Raw genomic sequence first — 18,131 nt, forward strand, 5'->3', positions numbered from 1 at the left:
TTTTAAGAGAAACCTCCTTTTAAATTTGTAGAAGGGGAAAAAGAGGAAAATTTGAGAAGGGGGAAAAATATATCACTAGTTTGTTTCCTCCTGCCTCCTAAGAGAGAGATAAAAATGTCTGACACTTGCAGCCTATTTCCTCCGTTTGGAGACCCCTGGCCTTCTTGCCTGTTACCCTCTCATACCTAAAATATATTTCCCTGTTCACTAAATATACAGAGGTATTTTAAAGCCAACTACATATGTGTGTACTTGATATGTTCAAAGTAGCCAAGATGGTGTGTTCAGGCTCTCTCGCCCCACGTTTTGTAAATAATGACTATGTAACAGCTGAGATCACATAGTACTGCACATGATGCCATGAGGTACTTGCTTGGTCATGAGCTGCTTTGTGCTGTAAGGATATATGAACTTCACCCAAGAAAGAGGCGGCATTATTATTATTATTATTTTTTTTTGCTGTGTCATGGCTGTGTCTGTTGGGTCAGCCATGAGAGGAGAGAATATAGTGTATTTACTGCTAAGGCTGCTGTATCAACCAGGAGAGAATACTGTTGTGGCTGCCGTGTCAGCCAGGAGAGAGGTTGTGTGCGGTTAGGTTGTGTTATGTTATGTCTGCTGCTGTTGCTGCTATGCCAGCCGGAAGAGAATAAATGTGACTGAGTTCCTACAGCTCCTTGTATCTTCTTCCGGCCTCTTAGCTCACACCTTGCCTAACCTGGGTTCAGTGAACGGTGCGGACAGTGTGAACAGCAAGACAATTGGCACTGTGAACAGGATGAAGAATGATACGGTATGCAAATAAAGTAAGAAAGCACCAGCTGTGTGTGTCCACCTCAAGATCCAGCCACCAGGATCCAGTCAAGATCCTGTGCAGCAAACAGGCAGAACTGACAGGAAGATGTGAAAAAGGATTAGGTGCTAGAGTTTGGTTGAGTCCTTTGTAAGTGAAAAGTCTACTTGGTCATATTACCTCTTCTGCCTTTTACTATACACACAAAAATTTAAGAATATGACCCTTCACCCATCAGAGAATGAGATAACGTAGACTCTAGCTTTTTGTGTCTGGGTAAACTGCGATCCTCCTTAAGCTATATGTGGCTGACACTGACAAATTCTTTGAGGGTGTATCTAAACGAAGAAATGGAAAAGCAGAAAGTCATTTTTTCCCCACTTTGGAGTCACTTTCAAACCTGATATTATTTTTGAGTTTTCACAACAGAAAACATTTACCCATTTCTCTTGCATTTCTTTTCTACTTCTCTGTTTTCCTGATCACCTCTGTCTCAGGCATATTTTATCTGTCAGGACTTTCCATAACTTTCCTTCTCCCATGTCTTTCCATCTCTTTTGCCTCCCCTATCCCCTGGCATTTGCTGTGCCACATTCCCCCTACCCCCCCGCCCCCCCCCCCCGCCTTCCCCCCGCCTTCCTCCCTTCCCCCATCCCTCTGACCCTCTCTGCATCATGACTGCATTTAGTCAGGAAAGAGGCTGAGGTCAAGCAGCCTAGGCACTCCTCATTACTGTGGACCTTCCATCTGGAAGGGGCCTCCCTCAGCCTCAGTTTTCTTTCTGGAAATTTGCCATCAAGAGGATCCCCTGGGCCTTCTCCACAACCTCTAGCCATACCCTAGCCCAACTCTGACCTTGGAAGTGCAGATCCTAATTTTGGAATGTGTCTGGCTTATCTGAAATCTTCTCTTTCCCTCTCATCTTCTCCTGTGAGAACTCCAAAATTACAACTCACTGCTGAACAATCATTGGCAGGAGAATCTTGGATCCCCACCCCCCAACACACAAAAAAATACCCCACATCCAAGGGCAAAGGAGAAGCCCCAGCAAGACGGCAGGAGGGGTGACATCACATTTAGAATTAAACCCCATATCCACTGGAGACACTCAGAGGACTTAAACCAAACCTGTGAGCACCAGGACTCAGAGACCACACAGAGATTGAGCCAGATATGTGTTTGAGTCTCCAGTGGAGGTATGGGTCAGCAATAGTCTGCTTCAGGGTCAGGGGCTCAGGGTGCAGCTACCTGGGTCACACAGCATAAGCCTTGGAGGAAGTCGTCACTAACCCCACCACAGAGCTGCCAAGCAGATGACCCACAAACTCCAGAACAATTATACAAAAGAATTTCTTGCAATGTTAAGAAAATTCTATGGCTTACAACAGATTTCCCAACCTGAGGATCTGGCAAAAGGACTGAGAACCCCCAGGGAATTTGACTTTAGAGGCAAGTGGGATTTGATTACAGAACTTCCACAGGACTGGGGAAACAGACTCTTGGAGGGCACAAACAAAACCTTGTGTGCACCAGGATCCAGGAGAAAGGAGCAGTGGCACCACAAGAGACTGAGCCAGATTTGTCTGTGAGAGTATAGGAGTCTCTGGTAGAGTGGTGGGTAAGCAGTGGCCTGCTGAGAGCTTGGGGACATGGAGTGTGGCATGCCTGTAGGGGACATTTTGAAGGAGATTGCCATTCTCTTCATTGCCTCCACCATAGTTTGGTCTCAGGTCAAACAACAGGGAGGGAAGAAAGTCCCGCCTATCAACAGAAAATCGGATTAAAGATTTACTGAACAAGGCCCCACACATCAGAAAAAAATCCCAGTTTTCCCCACAGTCAGTCTCTCCCATCAGGAAGCTTACATAAGCTTCTTATTTTATCTGTCAGAGGGCAGAGAGATGAAAACCACAATCACAGAAAACTAATCAAGCTGATTACATGGACCACAGCCTTGTCTAACTCAATGAAACTATGAGCCATGCTGTGTAGGGCCACCCAAGATGGACAGGTCATGGTGGAGCATTCTGATAAAACATGGTCCACTGGAGAAGGGAATGGCAAACCACCTCAGTATTCTTGCCTTGAGAACCCCATGAAAAGCCAAAAGGATATGACACCAAAAGATGAAATCCCCAGGTTGGTAGGTGCCCAATATGCTACTGGAGAAGAGTGAGTGGAGAAATAACTCCAGAAAAAAATGAAGAGACAGAGCCAAAGCAAAAACAATGACCAGCTGTGGATGCGACTGGTGATGGAAGTATAGTCCGATGCTGTTAAGAGCAAAATTGCATAGGAACCTGGAATGTTAGGTCCATGAATCAAGGCAAATTGGAAGTGGTCAAGCAGGAGTTAGCAAGAGTGAATATCAATATTTTAGGAAGCAATGAACAAAAGTGGACTGGAATGGGCAAATTTAATTCAGATGACCATTACATCTCCTACTGTGGGCAAGAATTTGATAGAAGACATGGAATAGCCCTCTTAATCAAAAAGAGTCTGAAATGCAGTACTTGGATGCAATCTAAAAAATGACAGAATGGTCTCTATTCAATTCCAAGGCAAACCATTCAATATCACAGTAATTCAAGTTTACCAGTAATGCTCAAGAAGCTAAAGCTGAACGGTTTTATGGAGACCTACAAGACGTTTTAGAACTAACACCCCCAAAAGATGTCATTTTCATAATAATGGACTGGAATGCAAACGTAGAAAGTCAAAGGATACCTTGAGAAACAGGCAAAATTGGCCCTGGAGTACAAAATGAAGCAAGGTAAAAGCTAGCAGAATTCTGTCAAGAGAATACCCTGGTCATAGCAAACACCCTCTTCCAAAAACACAAGTGAAGACTCTACACATAGACATCACCAGATGGCCAAAACCAAGATCAGATTGATTATATTCTCTGCTGCCAAAGAAGGAGAAGCTCTACACAGTCAGCAAAACCAATACCAGGAGTTGACTGTGGCTCAGATCATGAACTCCTTATTGCAAAATTCAGACTTAAATTGAAGAAAGTAGGGGAAACCACTAGACCATTCCAGTATGACTGAAATAAAATCTCTTATGATTATACAGTGGAAGTGAGAAATAGATTCAAGGTATTAGACCTGATAGACAGAGTACCTGAAGAACTCTGGACACAGGTTCGTGACATTGTACAGGAGGCAGGGATCAAGACCATCCTGAAGAAAAATAAATACAAAAAGGCAAAAAGGTTGTCTGAGGAGGCCTTACAAATAGCTGAGAAAAGAAGAGAAGCTAAAGGAAAAGGAGAAGAGGAAAGATATACTCATTTGAATTCAGAGTTCCAAAGAATAGCAAGGATAGGTAAGAAAGCCTTCCTCAGTAATCAGTGCAGAGAAAGAGGAAAACAATAGAATAGGAAAGACTAGAGATCTCTTCAAGAAAATTAGAGATACTAAGGGAACACTTCATGCATAGATGGGCACAATAAAGGACAGAAATGTTATGGACCTAACAGAGGCAGAAGATATTAAGAAAAGGTGGTAAGAATACACAGAAGAACTATACAAAAAAGATCTTCATAACCCAGGTAACCACGATGGTGTGATCACTCTGAGCCAAATCCTAGAGCCAGACATCTTGGAATGCGAAGTCAAGTGGGTCTTAGGTAGCATCACTGCAAACAAAGCTAGTGGAGGTGATGGAATTCCAGTTACGCTATTAGAAATTCTCAAATATGATGCTGTTAAAGTGCTGCAGTCAATATGCTAGCAAATTTGGAAAACTCAACAGTGGTAACAGGACTGGAAAAGGTCAGTTTTCCTTCCAATTCCAAGGAAGGGCAATGCCAAAGAATGTTCAAATTACCGCACAATTGTAGTCATCTCACATGCTAGCAAAGTAATGTTCAAAATTCTCCAATGCAGGCTTCAACAGCACATGTACCATGAAACGTTGTGATGTTCAAGATGGATTTAGAAAACACAGAGGAACTGAAAATCAAATTGCCAACATCCATTGCATCATAGGAAAAGCAAGACAGTTCCAGAAAAATATCTACTTCTGCTTTATTGATTATGCCAAAGCATTTGACTGAATAGATAACAAGCTGTGGAAAATTCTTAGAGAGAAGGGAATACCAGACCACCTTACTTGCCTCCTGAGAAATCTGTATGCAGGTCAAGAATCAGTAGTTAGAACTGGATATGGAACAATGGACTGGTTCCAAATTGGGAAAGGAGCACGTGAAGTCTGTATCTTGTCACCCTGCTTATTTAAATTACATGCAGAGTACATCATGTGAAATGTGGGGCTGGATGAAGAAAAAGCTAGAATCAAGATTGTTGAGAGAAATATCAATAGCTTCAAATATGCAGATGACACCACCCTATTGGCAGAAAGTGAAGAGAAACTAAAGAGCCTCTTGATGAAAGAGAGAGAGGAGAGTGAAAAAGTTGGCTTAAAACTCAACAGTCAGAAAACTAAGATCATGGCATCTGGCCCCATCACTTCATGGCAAATAGACTGGAAATAATGGAAACATTGACAGACTTTATTTTTTTAGGCTCCAAAATCACTGCAGATGGTGACTGCAGCCACGAAATTAAAAGATACTTGTTCCTTTGAAGAAAAGCTTTGACCAACCTAGAGAGCATACTAAAAAGCAGAGACTTTTCCAAAAAAGTTCCATCTAGTCAAAACTATGGTTTTTCCAGTTGTCATTAATGAATGAGAGTCGGACTATAAAGAAAGCTGTGTGCAGATTAATTGATACTTTTGAACTGTGATGTTGGAGAAGACTCTTCAGAGTCCTTTAGACTGCAAGGAGATGAAGCCAGTCCATCGTAAAGGAAATCAGTCCTGAATATTCATTGGAAGGACTGATGCTGAAGCTGAAACTCCAATACTATGGCCACCTGATGAGAAGAACTGACTCACCAGAAAAGACCCTGATGCTGGGAAAAATTGAAGGTAGGAGGAGAAGGGGTTGACAGAGGATGAGATTGTTGAATGGCATCATCGACTTGATTGATATGGGTTTGAGCAAGCTCTGCGTTTGGTCATGGACAGGGAAGCCTGGCATGCTGCAGTCCATGGGGTTGCAAAGAGTTGGACATGTGAGTGACTGAACTGACTGACCAGCTATCTTAAGTAAAGTCCCTGAGTAAAACAGAAATTTATTAAAGAATTAAGTTTCTTTTCATATTGTCAAATATTAGAAACTGTAGCAAAACTAATTTAACATTAGGGAAAATGAGCTTGAAAGATCAGGCATCATGGCTTTGCAGAGAAAGCCCTGGGCCCTGCTCAGAAGACTTTGTTGAGTGATAGTTGCAGTGGACTTGGCACCTTCCAGAAGCTCAGTCTTCTCTTATTAACTAGGAGAAAGGATGGTTATTATTAAGATATTTATTAAAGTTCTTTATTTGATAATCCCATATGCCTACAAATAGGAAATCCTCTATAGAAAGTAAAGGAAGATCAAAATGGAAGGCTTACTAAAATCTTTACATTTTGGTGTTGAGTATGTTTTAGTTAAATTGTACCATGGGTCAGAAAAAGCTTTGTGCAATCTTGAGAAAGGAGAATGGAGCTGGAGAAATCAACCTGCCTGACTTGAGACTATACTACAAAGCTGCAGCCATCAAGACAGTATGGTACTGGTCCAGAAATAGAAATATAGAACAATGGAACAAGATAGAAAGCCCTGAGATAAACTGAAACATGTATGGGCACCTTTTCTTTGACAAAGGAGGCAATAATATATGATGGAGAAAAGACAGTCTTTTCAATAAGTGGTGCTGGGAAAACTGGACAGCTATGTGTAAAATAATGAAATTAGAACACTTTCTAACACTGTACACAAAAATAAGGTCAAAATGGATTAAAGACCTAAATGTAAGACCAGAAACTACAAAACTCTTAGAGGGAAACATACTCTATGACCCACCTCCTAGAGTAATGGAAATAAAAACAAAAATAAACAAATGGGGCCCAAGTAAATGAAATGCTTTTACACACCAAAGGAAACTCTAAATAAAGTGAAAAGACAGTCCTCCAAATAGGAGAAAATAATGAAAAAATGAAACAACTAGCAAAGGATTAATCTCCAAAATATACAAGCAGCTCATGCAGCTCAATATTAGAAAAATAAAAAACCCAATCAAAGAGTGGACAGAATACCTAAACAGACATTTCTTTAAAGAAGACATATGGGTTACCAATAAACATGTGAAAAAATGTTTACTGCTCATTACTGTTCATTGCTCATTACTAGAGAAATACAAATCAAAACTACCATGAGGTATCATCTCACACCTGTCAGAATGGCCAACACCAAAAAACTACAAACAGAAATACTGGAGAGGGTGTGGAGGAAAGGGAACCCTCTTGAATTATTGGTGAGAATGCAAATTGATATGGCCACTATAAGAATAGCATGGAGATTCCTTTAAAAATTAGGAATAAAACTATGATTTAGCAGTCTCACTACTGGGCATATACTCTGAGAAAACCATAACTGAAAAAGACATGTTCCCCAATGTTCACTGCAGCACTATTTACAAGAGCTAGGATATGGAAGCAACCTAAATGTCCATCAACAGATGAATGGATAAACAAATTGTGGTACATATACAAAATGGAGTATTACTTAGCCATAAAAAGGAATGCATTTGACTCAGTTCTAATGAAGCAGATAAACCTAGAGACTGATATATACAGTGAAGTAAGTCAAAAAGAGAAAAACACATTATTGCATTAATATACTATGCACATATATGGAATATATATGCATATATTAATGCATATATATGGAATCTAGAAAAATGGTCCTGATGGACCTAAGTCCAGGGCAGACATTGAGAACAGACTTGTGGACACGATTGGGGTGCTGCGGGGGTGAGGCTGGAGAGGAGAGGCAGCGGAATGAAGTGAGAGAGCGGTATTGAAACATACATAAGCACAAACCACATGTAAAATTAGATAGCCAGTGGAAGGTGGCTGTATGATGCAGAGAGCTCAAATCCAGTGCTCCGTGACAACCTAGAGAGGTCAGATGGGGTGGGAGGTGGGAGGGAGGTTCAAGAAGGAGGGAACATATGGAGTTCTAGTATCTGAGAGCTTGACCATACTTTTGATAAAGTTTGCTAAAAACAATTTCACATATATATGAAATCTACCTGTGAGGTAGACTTTGCAGGCATGATATCTTCATTTTTCAGATGAGAAACCTGAGGCTTACAGAAGTTAAATGACTTGCCCTAGATCATACAGCTGATGAGGGCTGGAGCCAGCTCTTCTACCAGTGCTTGACCCAGTGGGCTTTCTACTGTGGTGGACTAGTTCTCCTGACAATAAAGACTGTCTGCTCTTGAGGATGTTGTACAATGAGAATTATCAAAGAACTCTTTGGAATGTAGGGTTTGGAGGCAGGAACTACTTAAAATATTTGAGCCATACACAGAAACTACTCTAATTAAGCAGAAATCTCAAAGGATTCTCTAAAGTGGGACTTTTTGAATCCAGAAAATTGTTTCATGTTTTATGAATTAAGGCCTAAAAATCATAAGGTCAACATGATTATTCTCATTTAGATGAGAAAACTGAGTCTCAGAGATATTAAGTAATGTGTAGTAAAGATATTAGACTTGCCCAGAGAGAGTACTGACCTTTGCCCCTGATTTCTGGGAGTTGCCTCTATATTACACTGGTAGAATGTCTTTGTTTATGGTGGTGGCTGAACACACTTGACGGTCTTAACATGGGAGTTGCCAATACCACAGGGACAAACCATGTGATTTAGGGTGGGGAGCAAAGTATTAGTTGACCTGGATGCTGAGTTCAGCCACAAAGGCAATCAATCAATCAATCCTGGCTAAGTAATAGAGTCCCAATAACAACTCTGAAGTGGAGACTTGCCAGAGCCTCCCTGATTGGCAATACTCTGTGTATATCATCACACATGGATACTGAGAGGAGAGCAATGCCACGAGGGTGATAGAAACTTCACTTTTGTAATACTTCCAGACTCTGCCCTTTGCATCAATTCACTTTCTGATTTTAATATGCATCCTTGTCTTGTAATAAACCATAATCATGAAAATAACAGCTTTCATTTCTGAGTCCTTCTCCTGACTATCATACTTGAGGGTGGTTTGGGAATTCTCTGAACTTGCAGTTGCTGTCAAAAGTAAGGGTGGTTTTCTGTGGACTTTCCCCTCTAACTTTGCAGATGGTGTCAGAGGTCTTGGGAGCCTAGAGGACTATGTCTTTGAACTTTGCAGTTTTACTAACTCCAGGTAAGTGACCTGTTCAAAGTCACCAGAGACAGAAATGGATCTCAGATACTTATAATACAAGTACGCTCCTCCCTCCACGGGATTCTCCTGGCAAGAGTACTGGAGTGGGTTGCCATTTCCTTCTCCAGGGGATATTCCTGACCCAGGGATTGAACCCGGGTCTCCCACATTCCAGGCAGACGCTTTAACCTCTGAGCCATCAGGGAAGCCCCACAAGTACATATAACTACACATGTAAGCCAAAATGCTGCTAATCACTTACTATATTGTATCCTACCAGGAATATCCCCAATAGGGCAGAAATTGCAAAAGCATCTTGCAATCAGAGTATCTAGAAAGTGGGGGAATACAGAAAAATCAGTCCATCAGGGCATGAAACAACAACACTCAAAGGGAGTAGTTTGGGAGATCTTGGAGTTGGATCAAATGGCACATGGCGGCAGGTACAGTGAACAAGTTGACCGCTTCATAGGTTTTCTGGCAAACTCCTAGCTGTACTTATGTAGTGCTTCCTTCCATCAAAGGCAGAGGTTGCTAAGCCTCTATAGCATTTTATCACAAGAGTTGATGGGCCCAGATATGGTAGTCAGAGACTTTGGTTTTAGATTTTAAGTCTGATTGCTATAGGCTTCTAGGCTATACTAAGCCCTTGCAGTGAGTTATGAGATGAAATTATCACACATACATTTTCCTCCATGGATCCTAAATTATTGCTGTTTCCTGAAATTTCAAAATTTCCAGAGAAGTACATCTGTAATAACAGAGTTCTCACCTTGTAGTTAATGTTGGCTGTACTATAGCACAGCAAAGCAGTCCCCTCAACAAGTCTCCTACTGAAAAGTGTCCAGTAGCACCAGAGATTGAGGGTGTCAGTCACCCACTCTTTCTCTTCAAAGAGAAAGTGGAAACAGTCATAATCCTCCAAAAAGTCTGTTGTAATACTTGCCTTAACTTTAAGGCCTTTTTTTTTCCCCCCCAGAAAGCAACCAGTTTAACATTTTGACTAGATGAGACAGTTCAGTCCAATGGTCTGGTTCTATTAAAAGCAAAGTTTATAGTTTAATTAATTTTACTGAGGTTAACAGTGATTTATAACATTATATAAGTTTACATGTACAACACTGTATTTCTACTTCTGTGTACTTTACATCATCATCAAAACATTTACTTTTCATGCAGTTAATGTCCTCCACCCATTTTGCCCTAATTCCCGTCTCTCCTTGCTCTGGTAACCACTACTTTCTTCTCTGGACCTACATGTTTCTCGTTTTGAAGACTGAAGAATAGTTGATTTACAATATTGTATTATTTTCAGGTATATAATATGTTATGGTTATAGATTATACAATAGGGTTATTACAAAACAATGTCTGTATTTCCCTATGCTATACAATATATGCATACATGTATGCTAACGTGCTAAGTCACTTCAGTTGTGTCTGATGCTTTGCAATCCTATGGACTGTATATCACCAGGCTCCTCTGTCCATGGGATTCTCCAGGTAAGAACACTGGAGTGAGTTGCCGTGCCCTCCTCCAGGGATACAATATATACTTATAGCTTATTTATTTTTACATAGTTGGTTGTTCCTATTAATCACCTACCTTCTCTCCCCCTCTCCACTTCTTTATCCCCATTGGTAACCACTAGTTCATTCTCTATATCTCTGAGTCTGTTTCTGCTATATTTTTATTCACTTGTTCTATTTTTTAGATTCACATAAAATATTCATCTTCCTTTGTCTGACTTATGTCACCAGACATATTGCCTCTATGTCCATCTATGTCATTGTAAATGGCATAATTTCATTTTTTATGGACATCTTTATTCATCTGTTGATGGACAGACACTTAGGTTGTTTCCATATCTTGCCACTAAGTCACTTCAGTCGTGTCCGACTCTGTGCGACCCCATAGACAGCAGCTCACCAGGCTCCCCTGTCCCTGGGATTCTCCAGTCAAGAACACTGGAGTGGGTTGCCATTTCCTTCTCCAACGCATGGAAGTGAAAAGTGAAAGGGAAGTCGCTCAGTCATGTCCGACCCTTAGCATGGACTGCAGCCTACCAGGCTCCTCCATCCATGAGATTTTCCAGGCAAGAGTACTGGAGTGGTGTGCCATTGCCTTCTCCGTTCCATATCTTAGCTATTGTAAATAATGGGCTGTGAACTTTGGTGTGAGTGCATCTTTCCAAATTAGTGTTTTCATTTTCTTAAGTTATATAGCCAGGAGTGAAGTTGCTGAATCATATAATAATTCAATTTCAGTTATTTTTATTTTTTAATTGGAGGAAAATTGCTTTACAATGTTGTGTTGGTGTTTGCCATACAACAATGCAGATCAGCAGGTACATCTTTCACCCTTCAACTCATCCTATCCCTCTGCAGTGGGAAGCTTCTACAGGTAATTACAGAGTGCCAAGCTGTGCTCCCCAAGTAGTACAGTAGCTTCTCATCAACTATTTGTTTTCCATATGGTGGTGTATATACGTCAATGCTGCTTTTTCCATTTGTCCCAATCTTTCCTTCCCTCACTGTGTCCACAAGGCTGTTCTCTATATCTACATCTCCATTCCATCCCTGCAAATAGATTAATCAATATCACTTTTCTGGTTTCCATATATATACATTAATATGCAATGATTGTGTTTCTTTTTCTGATTCACTTCACTCTGTGTAACAGACTCTAGGTTCATCCACCTCACTAGAATGGAGAAAAATTTGTTCTTTTTTATGGTTGAGTAATGTCCCATGGTATATATGCACCATGACTTTTTTTTTTTTTTTATCATTTGTTGATGGACATCTAGGTTGCTTCTATGTCCTAGGTATTGTAAATAGTGTTGCAATGAACTTTGGGGTACAAATGTCTTTTTCAGTCATGGTTTTCTCAGGGTATATGCCCAGTAGTGAAATTGTTGGGTCGTATAGCAGCACTCTTACCTGGAAAATCCCATGGACGGAGGAGCCTGGTGGGCCGCAGTCCATGGGGTCGGTAAGAGTCGGACACGACTGAGCGACTGTACTTTCACTTTTCACTTTCATACATTGGAGAAGGAAATGGCAACCCAATCCAGTGTTCTTGCCTGGAGAACCCCAGGGACGGGGGAGCCTCATGGGTTGCCGTCTATGGGGTCGCACAGAGCTGGACACGATTGAAGTGACTTAGCAGCAGCATGGTAGTATTACTCATAGTTTTATAGGAATCCCAATGCTGCTCTCCATACTGGCTGTAGCAGTTTGCATTCCCACCAACAGTTCAAGAGGGCTCCCCTTTCTTCACATCCTCTCCAGCATTTATTTTTTGTAGATTTTTTTTGTGAAGGCCATTCTTATAAGTGTGAGGTGATACCTCATTATCGTTTTGATTTGCATTTCTCTAATGAGTGATAGTGAGCATCTTTTCAGGTATTTATTGGCCACCTGTAGGTCTTCTTCAAAGAAGTGTCTGTTTAGGTCTTCTGCCCATTTTCTGATTGGACTTTGTTTTTCTAATATTGAGCTGTAAGAACTGCTTATATACTTTAGAGATTAATCCTTTGCCAATTGATTCATTTGCAATTATTATCTCCCATTCTAAGGGTTGCCTTTTAATTATTTATTGTTTCCTTTGTTGTGAAAAAGCTTTTAAGTTTAATTAGGTATCATTTGTTTATTTTTCTTTTTATTTCCATTCCTTTAGGAGATGGGTCAAAGAGAATCTTGCCGTGATTTATGTCAAAGAATGTACTGCCTATGTTTTGCTATAAGAAATTTATATTTCTGGCCTCCCATTTAAGTCTTTAATCCATTTTGAGTTTATTTTTGTGTATGGTGGGTATGGTGTTAGAAAGTGTTCTAATTTCATTCTTTTACTTATAGCTATCCAGTTTTCCAACACCAGTGATTGAAGAGGTTGTCTTTTCTCCATTGTGTATTCTTGCCTCCTTTGTCAAAGATAAGGTGCCCATAGGTGCGTGGGTTTATCTCTGGGCTTTCTATCCTATTCCATTGATCTATATTTCCATTTTTTTGTGCCAGCATCATGCGTCTTGATGACTATAGCTTTGTAGAGTAGTCTGAAGGTAGGGAGGTTGATTTCTCCAGTGTGATTCTTCTTTCTCAAGATTGCTTTGGCTATTTGGGGTCTTTTGTGTTTCTTTTTGTGAAATTTTTGTTCTAGTTCTGTGAAAAACACTGCTAGTATTTTGAAAGGAATTGCATTAAATCTATACTTTGGATAGTATAGTTATTTTCACCATATTGATTCTTCTAATCCAAGAACAGGTATATCTCTCCATCTTTTTGTGTTGCCTTTGACTTCTTTCATTAGTGATTTAGTTTTCTGCAGTCTCTTTAGGTAGGTTTATTATTAGATATTTTATTTTGTTGCTGCAGTGGTGAATAGGATTGTTTCCATAATTTCTCTGTCTGAATTTTAACTGCTAGTGTATAGAATGTAAGGGATTTCTGAATATTAATTTTATATCCTTCCACTTTGCTAAATTCACTGATTAGCTTTAAGTAATTTTCTGATATCATCTTCAGGATTTTCCATGTATGTTATTATGTCATCTGCAAACAGTGAGAGTTAGTTTTTTTTTTTTTTCAATCTGTATTCTTTTATTTCTTTTTCTTTTCTGATTTGCTGTGGCTGGGACTTTCAAAACTATGTTGAATAATTGTGATGAGAGTGGGCACCCTTGTCTTGTTCCTGATCTTAGGAAATGTTTTCAGCTTTTGACCACTGAGAATAATGTTTGCTGTGGATTTTTGGTATATGGTCTGTATTATGCTTCCCCTGTGGCTCAGCTGGTAAAGAATCCACCTACAATGTGGAAGACTTGGATTCAATTCCTGGGTTGGGAAGATCCCCAGGAGAAGGGAAAGTCTACCCACTCCAGTATTCTGGCCTGGAAAATTCCACAGAGTTGTCCATGGGGTCACAAAGAGTCAGACACAACTGAGCAACTTTCACTTTCACTTTTATAATGTTGAAGTATGTTCCTTCTATGCTTACTTTCTGGGGAGTTTTCTTTTTTTTTCTTTTATAATAAATGGGTATCAAATTTTGTCAAAACCTTTCTCTGCATCTATTGAGGACTGTATGGTTTTTATCTCTCAACTTGTTAATATGGTTTTTTTGCAGGGATTGATTTGCATATATCAAAGAATCCTTGCATCCCAGGGATAAAGCCCACTTGATCATGGATTCTGTTTGCTAGAATTTTGTTGAAGATTTTTGCATCTATGTTCATCAGTGACATTGGCCTGTAATTTTGTGTTTTTTTGTGTGTGATATCTTTGTCTGATTTCTGTGTCAGGGTGATGTTGGCATCACATAATGAGTTTGGAAGTATTCCTTCCTCTGCAATTTTCTGGAAGAGTTCGAGAAAGATAAGTATTAGCTCTTTTGCTAGAATTCATCTGTGAAGTCATCTGGCTGTGGGCTTTTGTTTGTTGGAAGGTTTTTGATCACAGGTTTGATCAGGTTTGATGTCCATGCTTGTGATTGGTCTGTTCAAATTTTCAATTTCTTTCTCATTCAGTTTTAAAAGGTTATACTTTCCTAAGAATTTTTCCAATTCTTCCAGGTCATCTATTTTATTGGCATACTTGCTCTTAGTAGTCTCTTATGCTGCTGCTGCTGCTGCTAAGTTGCTTCAGTCGTGTCCAACTCTGTGAGATCCCATAAACAGTAGCCCACCAGGCTCCCCCTTCCCTGGGATTCTCAAGGCAAGAACATTGGAGTGGATTGCCATTTCCTTCTTCAATGCATGAAAGTGTAAAGTGGAGGGGGGTGGAAATGGAGATGGGGATGGATCCACCGGTGCCCTGAAGAACAGCCCCCACCTCCACCGGTGCCCTGTAGTTCCCAGATGCTGCCTCGCCATGACAGAACTGCTTACTGGTCTCCCCAGAAATATTGACTTGAGGTTGGATAATATTGAAAGGCTCCTGACCACTCTTTCATTACCAAAACCTTGTGGCTGAGGCCCCACCCATGAGCCCACCTCAGTAAATCCATCAGATCTCCCTGATAGCCATAAAAGACCCTTTCGAGTTGATTTTGACCACATATTTGCCTGCACTTTATGGAAGATGAAAATATCAAACCAAATCAACACTGCTGCTGATTCAAGAATCTTAGAGGCAGAAAATTAAACATTGGAACATTTGTGAGTGTATGAAGAATTCCAATAGGACATCGATTTTTTTTTTTTAAACAAAACACTTTTTTTTTTAGGGTATTCAGAACCCTGTGGAAGTTGTTTGCAGTCTTCAGACTCAACATCTCTGTCTTCACTTCCCCTGGGGAAAGCCCAGGTACCGTTGCATGGTAGGCGGTTTCCTTCCAGTTTGAATATGAGTGCCCAGACTTCCCCAGCAGAGAAGGGCCTGAATCCAGGGCTGCTGTGCCAGGAAAGTTACGCCTGCAATGGGACTGACAAAGCTGTCTTCAAGTGTGATGAGTATTGTAGCCTGTAGTGTTTCCGTTGTGAGGAGGAACTCCATCGTCAGGAGCACCTGAGAGACCATGAGCAGTTCAGACTCAAAGCTGGCCATGTCCCTTACTGTGACCCCTGAAAGGGCCCCAATGGGCACTCTCCAGGTGTGAAGCAGAGGGCAGTGGTGAGGTGCCAGACCTGTAAAATCAGTTTGTGCCTGGAGTGCCAGAAGAGGACTCATTCTGGGGGTAACAAAAGGAGGCACCCCATTACTGTGTACCATGTCACTAAGGTCCAGGAGTTGCTGAAAGAAGAAGGGATGGATGAGGAGACCAAGAGGAAGAAGATGACTGAGAAGGTTGTGAGTTTCCTGCTAGTAGAAGAAAATGAAGAAATTCAGGTAATGAATGAAGAGGACTTCATTAGGAAACTGGACTGCAAACCTGATCAGTATCTGAAAGTGGTTTCCATCTTTGGAAATACTGGGGATGGGGAGTCTCATACCCTCAACCACACTTTCTTTTATGGCCAAGAAGTCTTCAAAACCTCCCCTACCCAGGAGTCCTGCACTGTGGGAGTGTGGGCAGCATATGACCCAACCACAGAGTAGCTGTTATAGACATCGAAGGGTTCTTGGGAGCTACAGTGAATCTAAGCCAGAGAACAGGGCTGCTGCTTAAGGTCCTGGCCATCTCAGACCTCGTTATCTATTGAATTCATGTAGACCGACTGCACAAAGACCTCTTCAAGTTCCTTGGAAATGCCTCAGAATCTTATTTGAAACATTTCACTAAGGAGCTCAAGGCTACCACTGCCCGCTGTGGCCTGGACGTCCCCTTGTCCACCTTGGGCCCTGCTGTTATCATTTTCCATGAGACTGTGCACATCCAGCTGCTGGGCTCTGATCACCCCTCTGAGGTGCCAGAGAAGCTCATCCAGGACCGGTTCTGAAAGCTGGGATGCTTCCCAGAAGCTTTCAGTTCTATTCACTACAAGGGGATGAGGGCCTACAACCTTCCCACTGACTTTTCTGGGCTTGGGCGTGCTCTGGAGGAGCAACCGGAGAACAATACCACCCGTTCTCCCCGGCACCTGGGCATCATCTCCAAAGACCTGAAGGCTCTGAGTGACTGCTTCAGTGGTGAGATCCCCAATGACCAGATGGCACACAGCTCCTTTTTTCCAGACGAGTACTCCACCTGCTCCTCCCTGTGTCTCAGCTGCGGGGCTGGATGTAAGAATAGCATGAATCATGGGAAAGAAGGGGTACCTCATGAAGCCAAGAGCCACTGCAGATATTCCCACCAGTATGACAACCGGGTTTTCACCTGCAAGGCCTGCTACAAGAGAGGCAATGAAGTTAGTGTGGTGCCCAAGACGGCTGCTTCCACTGACTCCCCCTGGATGGGTCTTGCAAAATATGCCTGGTCTGGGTACTTGTTCGAATGTCCCAACTGCAGTGTGGTCTATCATAGCTGGCAGTACTGGTTTGGGAACCAAGATCCTGTGGATACGGTGGTGGGGACAGAGATTGTGCACATGTGGCCTGGAACCAACGGATTTCTGAAAGACAATAACAACGCTGCCCAGCACCTCTTGGACAGAATGAACTTCATGGCTCAGTCGGTGTCTGAGCTTAGCCTTGGGCCCACCAAGGCTGTGACATCCTGGCTGACAGACCAGATTGCCCCTGCCTACTGGAAGCCCAACTCCCAGATCCTGAGCTGCAGCAAATGTGCTACATCCTTTAAAGATAACGACACCAAGCATCACTGCTGGGCCTGTGGGGAGGGCTTCTGTGACAGCTGTTCATCCAAGACCTGGCCGGTGCCTGAGTGGGGCTGTGCCCCTGAGCCCATGCAGGTGTGTGACAACTGCTATGAAGACAGGAATTCCCAGTTAGATGTCACTGAGGCACAGGGGGACAACAAAAGTGGAACGCTGATCGCTCGGAAGGTGGGCGAGGCCGTGCAGAACACTTTAGGAGCCGTAGTGACAGCCATTGATACACCACTAGGTCTGGTGAAGGATGCGGCCAGGCCAGCGTACTGGGTCCTGGACACGAGATCCTGCACTGCCACAGCTGCTGGAAGGAGTTCAGCGTCAAGCTCTCGAAGCACCACTGCCGGGCCTGTGGACAGGGCTTCTGCGATGAGTGTTCCCACGACCACAGGGCTGTCCCCTTGTGAGGCTGGGACCATCCTGTCCGAGTCTGCTTTAAAGCTAGTGACTTTTAACTGCTCCCCCCCCCCGAACCCCGAAAAAAAAAAGGAAAGTGTAAAGTGAAAGTGAAGTCGCCCAGTCATGTCCGACTCTTAGCGACCCCATGGACTGCAGCCTACCAGGCTCCTCTGCCCATGGGGTTTTCCAAGCAAGAGTACTGGAGTGGGTTGCCATTGCCCTCTCCAAGTCTTTTATGATCCTTTGCATTTCTGAATTGTCTGTTGTCATTTCTCCTTTTTGTTTTCTAATTTTGTTGATTTGAGTCTTCTCAGTTTTTTTCTGGATGAGTCTGGCTAATGGTTTGTCAAATTTGTTTATTTTCTCAAAGAACAAGCTTTTAGTTTTATTGATCTTTGCTATTGTCTTCATTTCATTTACTTCTGCTCTGATCTTTAGGATTTCTTTCCTTCTACTAATTTTG

At 41.9% G+C, this 18,131-nt stretch overlaps 1 pseudogene; it reads left to right on the plus strand.

Annotated features, from left to right (window-relative positions):
• Window positions 1-15,404: 15,404 nt before the first annotated feature.
• LOC138072331 (zinc finger FYVE domain-containing protein 1-like) lies at window positions 15,405-17,724 on the plus strand (annotated as a pseudogene).
• The last annotated feature ends 407 nt before the right edge of the window (window positions 17,725-18,131 follow it).

The sequence above is a fragment of the Capricornis sumatraensis genome, unplaced genomic scaffold, assembly GCF_032405125.1.
Source record: "Capricornis sumatraensis isolate serow.1 unplaced genomic scaffold, serow.2 scaffold3, whole genome shotgun sequence".
Lineage (NCBI taxonomy): Eukaryota > Metazoa > Chordata > Mammalia > Artiodactyla > Bovidae > Capricornis > Capricornis sumatraensis.